This window comes from Dendrobium catenatum, unplaced genomic scaffold (genome assembly GCF_001605985.2).
Source record: "Dendrobium catenatum unplaced genomic scaffold, ASM160598v2 fragScaff_scaffold_879, whole genome shotgun sequence".
Lineage (NCBI taxonomy): Eukaryota > Viridiplantae > Streptophyta > Magnoliopsida > Asparagales > Orchidaceae > Dendrobium > Dendrobium catenatum.
This window is the reverse complement of record NW_021319341.1, coordinates 1,267,857-1,275,066: the sequence shown is the minus strand read 5'-3', so window position 1 is coordinate 1,275,066 and position 7,210 is coordinate 1,267,857.

The window sequence follows — 7,210 nt, the reverse complement described above, 5'->3', positions numbered from 1 at the left end:
TCCTTTTGTTGGTTTATTTTCTTTTCTGTTTATTCTGGTTTGGATGCCTTGTCTCTTCCACCTCCGGCCATTTTCGGCCGGAATGGCGGTTAGACGTGTTTGTGACCCCATTTTTTTGGATGGGTCTTTCAAATCGCGGTCTTTTGTTGATGCCCTTTATGTTTCTCTGCCTTCTAATTGCTTTCATGAGCTCTGACATTGCTCCTTCCATGGATTGCGCTCCTTGTGGATTTCAGATGAAGAAATTTGTACTCTTTTAGTTCCTTTTCAATTTGTTATGGTTGGTTTTTCCCTACTCGTTGTCCTTCTCTAGATGCATTTCACAAACTTTTCTTTAATTTGAAGCTCAATGTCAAATTCTCTATGGCTATTCTTGATCAGTTGTATGTTTTGACTAAGCTTTCTAACAACCTTGATTATAGTAGAGGTTTTACCCATAGGTCCTATCATTCATCCATCATTCATCTTCTCTTGTGTGGGTAATAGCGGAATTGGACATTTCTAAAAGCTTTCCTAAGCAAATCCAGTTTGGGCTAGAGAAGTTTGTGTATGTTAAAAGGGTGCAGATGGAAGTATTTCCTACTTCTATTAGAGACGTGCAAGCATCTTGGTCATCTTAAGGATAAATGTTACAATCCCTCTGCCACTTTATCTGTTCTGAATTCTCACATTCCTATTTTTCCTGTTGGGATTGCTAAAAGTAATGATTATGTTGTCTTGTCATTGGTCACTAATGAAGAAGGGTTTAGGGGGGTTTCAAAGGATCCTGGAATTTATGTGGAAACTAATGTTCTTTGATTGATGATGTACCTATGCCTTTGGCCTTTATTAGCCCTATTGTCTCGGATACTTACATTGTTGATGGAGGAGGTGTTAATGGTTTATATATGCTTTTAGCTCCTATAGGCCCTATTTTTTCGATTGCTGGTGACATTATTTTAGCTGATTGTGCTAATGATTTGGTTCTAAAGTGACGGGCTATTAAAGATCCGGGTCCCTCTATTATCAGGGATGCTGATGTCCCAACTCCTTCTATTTTTGTTGGGGAGGTTGTGGCACCTTTACCTATTGAATGCACTAATATAGCTAGTGCTGAGAGTGTTGATGGTTCTTTCAATATTAATAATTATTGCATTAATATTATTGCTAGCCCCTCTTGTGCTGATGTTATGGAATTGGGTGATATTTCAATTTTTTTAGTTGATGGTGGTAGGGAAACTTTGGCTGAGCTAGGTAATGCTAGAGTTGTGATGCCCCTTGGTGATTTTGATTCGGATATGTCTCCTATTGTGAATGGCTCGAAGGGAAATGAGGAGTTTGTTGAGATTCCTATTTTTGTTATGTTTAATGCATAATTGAAAGACCATCTGGCCCGATCTTTGAATAATTCTATTTTGGATCAATCTGATTAGCTGGATTTGGATGAGCCCCTTCCTATGCCTTGTGGGGGGAGGGTGATGATTTTGGTGATCATGTTAATGATAATATGTATAGTTTTATGATAAGGTGTGTAGTTGATCAAGCAGTACTGAATGGTGGTGGTAAAAGATATAAAGTAAATCTAAGAAGAAATAATTTTTTTGTTTAACTCCTTTTCACTGCCGTGGGCTTTGTTGGTATTTTTGGAAGATGATGAAGCGGCTCCCTGTTTAACACTTGGTGGCCAGGGAACTTTGGCAACCTTGGTGGTATGCTCTTTTGCTTGGTGGTTACTTAAGTGGGTTGTTGGCTGTTGTTGTGTTTTTGAGTGGTTATCACCAATGGATGTGCTGAAACTAACTACGGGGTGATTGCAGGGAGCTTCACCATCCCCTAAGTCCTCTGTTGGTTCCTCTGCTCCTGCCTCTTTGATTGTCCTTTTGTTGAGTTTGCTTATATTTTATGTTTTCTGATGTTTTTTTGCTTCAATTGTTTTTGGGTCCTTGTTGTAATCTCATTTTCTTTATTGGAATAAAATTGCTTTTCTATAAAAAAAAAAAAGAATTCTATAGATTAAAAAATAAAATAGTGAGCAACAAAAGAGAAAAGGAGTTCTAAAATGAGAAGCTTTGTGGATTCTATTGCCAGTATAAATGATAGGGGAATTACTATAAAAAACACATTGGCTAAAAAATTACATGTTTTTCCTTTATTTATAGGGTCTTGGAGCAAGAGAAGCTACATCTAAGATGAAATTAATAAAAACATGATATGGTTGTTATAAACATCAAGATAAGGTTATGGTAGGTACTGTTAGGAAAGTTGCTATTTGCATGTTTTACATTCTTGCAACTTGTATTATTTTGATGATTCCAAATATTATTGTTTTATGTGTAGTTATCTCCTAACACTTTTTAGAAGATTTGTTTTTGCTCTTGTGTGTACTAATATTTCAGGAAAATCAAACTCCAGACTACGAAGACTTCAAATCAAATTCAGCATGAGATACTTTGTGAAATTGAAGCTTGTACTTTTTATTTGAATTAAATTTTAGAGGGAGTGATTGTAATTGAGTGAATAAAAATTCACAGCACAAATAGAGGGATGCTTCCCCAAATAATATTTAGAAAGCATAAATTTAGCCCAAAATGACAAATTAGCACAGAAAGTAAACCATAACTTGTAAGAAAAGGCATGCGCCAAAGCAACCATACTTTTACATCTCAGCCCACCTTCTTCACGAACCCCACAACATTTGTCCAAAGAAGCCCAAGAAATTTTATTGATATTACAAACACCTTTCCAAAAAAAACTTATTAAGGATAATATATATTATTTTGCACACCAGCTTAGTAGGAAGCAGGGTTTGAAAAGAGTAGACATGGTACGAAGAGAGAACACTTCTAATAAGCATAATTCTACCCTCAAAGCTCAAAAAACAAGAATCCCAAGATTGTAATTTATTATGAATAACAATGATTAATTCATCAAATAAGAATGATTTTTTCCTACCTTTATATAAAGGAATGCCAAGATACTTTATAGGAAAGTGACCATGCATAAAGCCAGTGAGATCTTTAATACCCGAAATACGACCAGCCTTTATACTATTAGGAATAAAAAAGAGCATTTATGATTGTTTAAAGACAAACCACTAACTGAGTGAAAATCCATCATTTTTTAATATTATTACGAGAAGAATTCATAAAAATGATAAAATTATCAGCAAAATAAAGATGAGATATAGGAAAACCACCCCTAATGCAAAAAAATATATTGGGATGATTTTCAAACATGTTAGCAATTCATCTAGAAAGATAATCAACATCAATAATAAACAGGGCAGGGGACAAGGGGTCACCATGCCTTAAGCCATGAGAGGATTTAAAAAAACCATGACTCTTACCATTAATAATCAAAGAGAAAAATGACCCTTCAATGCAATTTCTAATAAGATTAATAAAAGTGAAATTAAAGCCAAATAAATACAAGATATTATAGATGAATTGCCAACTAATATTATCATAGACTTTAGAAATATCCAATTTGAGAATATAATTATCACCCCTCACCCTAACATTTAAATCATGACAAAATTCCTGAGCCAGCAAAATATTATCTGATATGGAACGCCCTTTAACAAAACCCATTTGAAACAAAGAGATAATCTTAAGAAGAATATTTATTAAATGAGACATAATGATTTTATAAAGTAATTTATTGAAAAAAGTACACAATCTAATGGGTCTAAAATTATTCCAATTACTAGCATTATTCATCTTAGGAATAAGCAAGATAGAAGTAGATGATAAAAATTTGGGCATAGAATTACCAGCAAAAAGCTCCAACACCGCAGCAAAAAGATCATCTTTAATAATACTCCAAGTATTTTGAAAAAAACTTAGTGGTAAATCCATCAGGACCAGCCACATAATTAACATTCATATTAAAAACAATGCTTTTTAATTCCTCAATAGTGGGTTTACCAAAGAGGGGATCATTATCCTCAACACAAATAATAGAAGGAATAATATCAGGTTTAATGATGTTACCAGGATTAAAAACCTATTTGAACCTATCCTGAAAGTGGTTAATCGCCGACAAGGCAATTTCCTTAGTCTCATCAAGAACATTACCATCATCACAAATAATCTTATGAATCGAGTTCAAAGCACGTTTGCATTTAACCAAGGTATGAAAGTACTTGGTATTATTATCCCCTTCCAAAAGATGTTTAGCAACAACATTTTGTTTCCAATAGGTATCTTTTTGGGCTTGAAGTTTAAACATATTAGCCTTAGCCTCACTAAGGGAAACAAAATTGGCATCAGAAGGAGAGCTTTGATAGTTCATCTCAAAAGTGTTGACCATCTCTTCAGCAGTTAAAATATTCATAAAAATATTTTTAAAAATATTATGGTTCCACCAATTTAAAAGCTGCTTGAGTCTTTTCAACTTAAATCAAAGTCTATTCATACCCATAATAGAGTTATTGGGATGTAAATCCACATTTCAATTCTCTTGAAGAACACTTAAAAAAGAATCATGCTGAAGCCACATATTTTGAAAATGAAATTGAGGAAAAGCATTAACCTGTCTAATATTAAGAGCAAGCAATAAACGAGAATGATCAGAAAGAGTATGACTAAAATGCTCAACAGAGATGGAGCTAAAGGAATTAATCTATTGATCATTGAATAAAATGCGATCCAACCTTTGCCATAACCGACCTCTATTCCAAGTAAACTAGTTACCAGAAAAGCCAATGTCAATGAGGTTGCAATCCAAAATCATATTATTAAAATCATCCATAGAATGAAAATTGGGAGAGTTGCCTTATTGGGATGAGCTCTTATATCACAAACAATGGATTAAGACGAGTTCACTTGCATACTTGCGAGTTGTTTTTGAGTTGAGACATAGTAGACTGAGTTACTTGTGCTCGAAACGGGTTGGCTTGTCTTGAACTCAAATTTTTGGATATTTGAAAGTATAATTTAGTATAAATAAAGTATTACAAATTTTATTAAAAATAGAATAAAATATCTGGTGAAGAAAACTAAGTTGTAATGCTGTTTTGCAAGTTAGCAATACCCACATAGTTGCTAAGGAATTTTTATTTAACTATTTCAACTACAAAGTTATTTGCATTACAGTATTTAGTGATTGCTTTGTATTAATTATATGAATTTCAATGCTATCAATATGAAACAAAACCTTTTATTTTTATGTGCCCTTAGATTATCACGCCTTTTACATAGTTATTATCAAAGAATTTATTTGAGATTTTCATAGCTATTTATAAAATTAGTTGTGAAATTATTTTAGAAATTTTTTAAAAATAAAAAAAAATTTAAAAGTTATTATATATGAGCATTATAATTTATTTATTTTTAAAACAAGATAGTAATTTTCTTATAGCTATAACACTATAACATATCTTATATTATCCAAAGCTCTTCATAACAAAAATTTTGGAAAAAAAATATGATAAAAATTATCCCTAATGCACTTGAAGTTGTCCAATTTTATTGAAGTTTTAGTAAGTAGCTATCTTTAATTAAAATAATAGCTTAATTGATTGTCATTATCTCAACATTTAAGTTAATGAAATAAATGCTTTTGCTATTTTAGGGATCAATTAATTGTTTGTAGATAGATATTATGTTTTAATAAACAATGATATCATTTTAGCTAGTTATAGCTTGAAAGTGAGATCATAATTTTTGAAAGATTATGAAGGTATTTTTAAAATTATACACACATGTTGATTTCTTACTATATTCAATTAAATTACATAATTGAATAAATTATTTTATTTTTCAAAATATATTTTCTAACTACGAACAATCAAATAATATCATAGATAACATTAGGTTATACATGTTACTAAACAATTTGTAGTGCACTAGTTGTATGTGTTAGTAGATAGATATTTTGATGATGACTGATAATTCACACATACATAAAATCAAATAAATAATAAATTCTAGTATCCTGCATGTTAGGGAGAAATTAGGTCAAATGCTGAGATAGTCATCTTTTGGAAGGTGAAGGTGGCATCACCTAAATGTCGTGACTGAAGGGATGTTGAAAGGTTGGGGGACCATTAATGATAATCGAGATGACCCTTCTTTTAAAGATGAATGCTACACAATTTGATGATGAATGAAGCATAACTAAAAGGTTTGGAATGCCATTGAGTATAGTAGAGATGATCTTCCTTATAGATATGATGAAAACATGACATTAGGGCAACATATGATGTAGCTTTGAAAAGTCAAAGAGGCTATATAGGGTTGGCCAAGTAATTCCTCCCCATGGAGGTAAGGTTAGCATGACCTAATGATAAGAGATGAAGGGGTGCATGAAGCAAGGGGTGGCCAAAATAACCCTCCTCCTAAAGACATATGGCATAAGAGGTTGTAGTTAAGGCAATACTAAAAGATTATGAATATAATTGAGGCAGTCTAGATGATCCTCATTCTAGAAAAAAAAAATGATTATACTAAAGACAAAGAATGAGACATAATAAAAAAGTCATGAAATGTGACTAAAGGAGGTTAGATTGACCCTTCTTCTAGAGATAAATATTACATATTCAAGAGTTGTTGAGCAATATAACACAAGAAAATCAAGGAGGTGATTGAGTAAAGTTAGGATGTTTCTTCTTCTAGCGATGGAGATAAAAAAACCTAAGTATGATGCATGAAACAACATAAAAAGATCGAGGTAGCAACTAAGGGTGGTTAGATTAGTCCTCTCCATGAAGGTGAATGTAATATAACCAATAAGTGCTGGATAAAAGCTAGCAACACAAAAAGGATAAACATGCCACTAAGGATACCTAGGTTAGATTGCACTTAGAAGTGAAGGTAGTACAACCTAGCGTAAATGAATTAAGTGGCACTAGAAGTTTGTCTAGTTAATTAAGTGGTGGCTAGGATGATTATCCTCAAATTTGAAGGAAATACTTGATTGATTGATACAAAATGGATGGGAAACTAAAGGTAGCTGTGATAATCTCTCTCCTTAAAGGAGGAGAAAAATTAACCTAGTGTAAGCGACTACATTTGGTTAGAATGTTATTTCTCTTTAAAGAGGGTAGAGCTAAATGACTCAAAGTTGGTGAGTGATTGAAGGTGGTTGAGATATTCCCACTCCTTAAAGACGATGAGACTAAATGGATCAAAGTTGACAAGTTGCTAAGGTGACTGAGACAATTCCTTTCTTTAAATGAAAGAAAACTAAATGATTGAATTTTACCAAGTGATTTGTGGTGCTCTAGAGA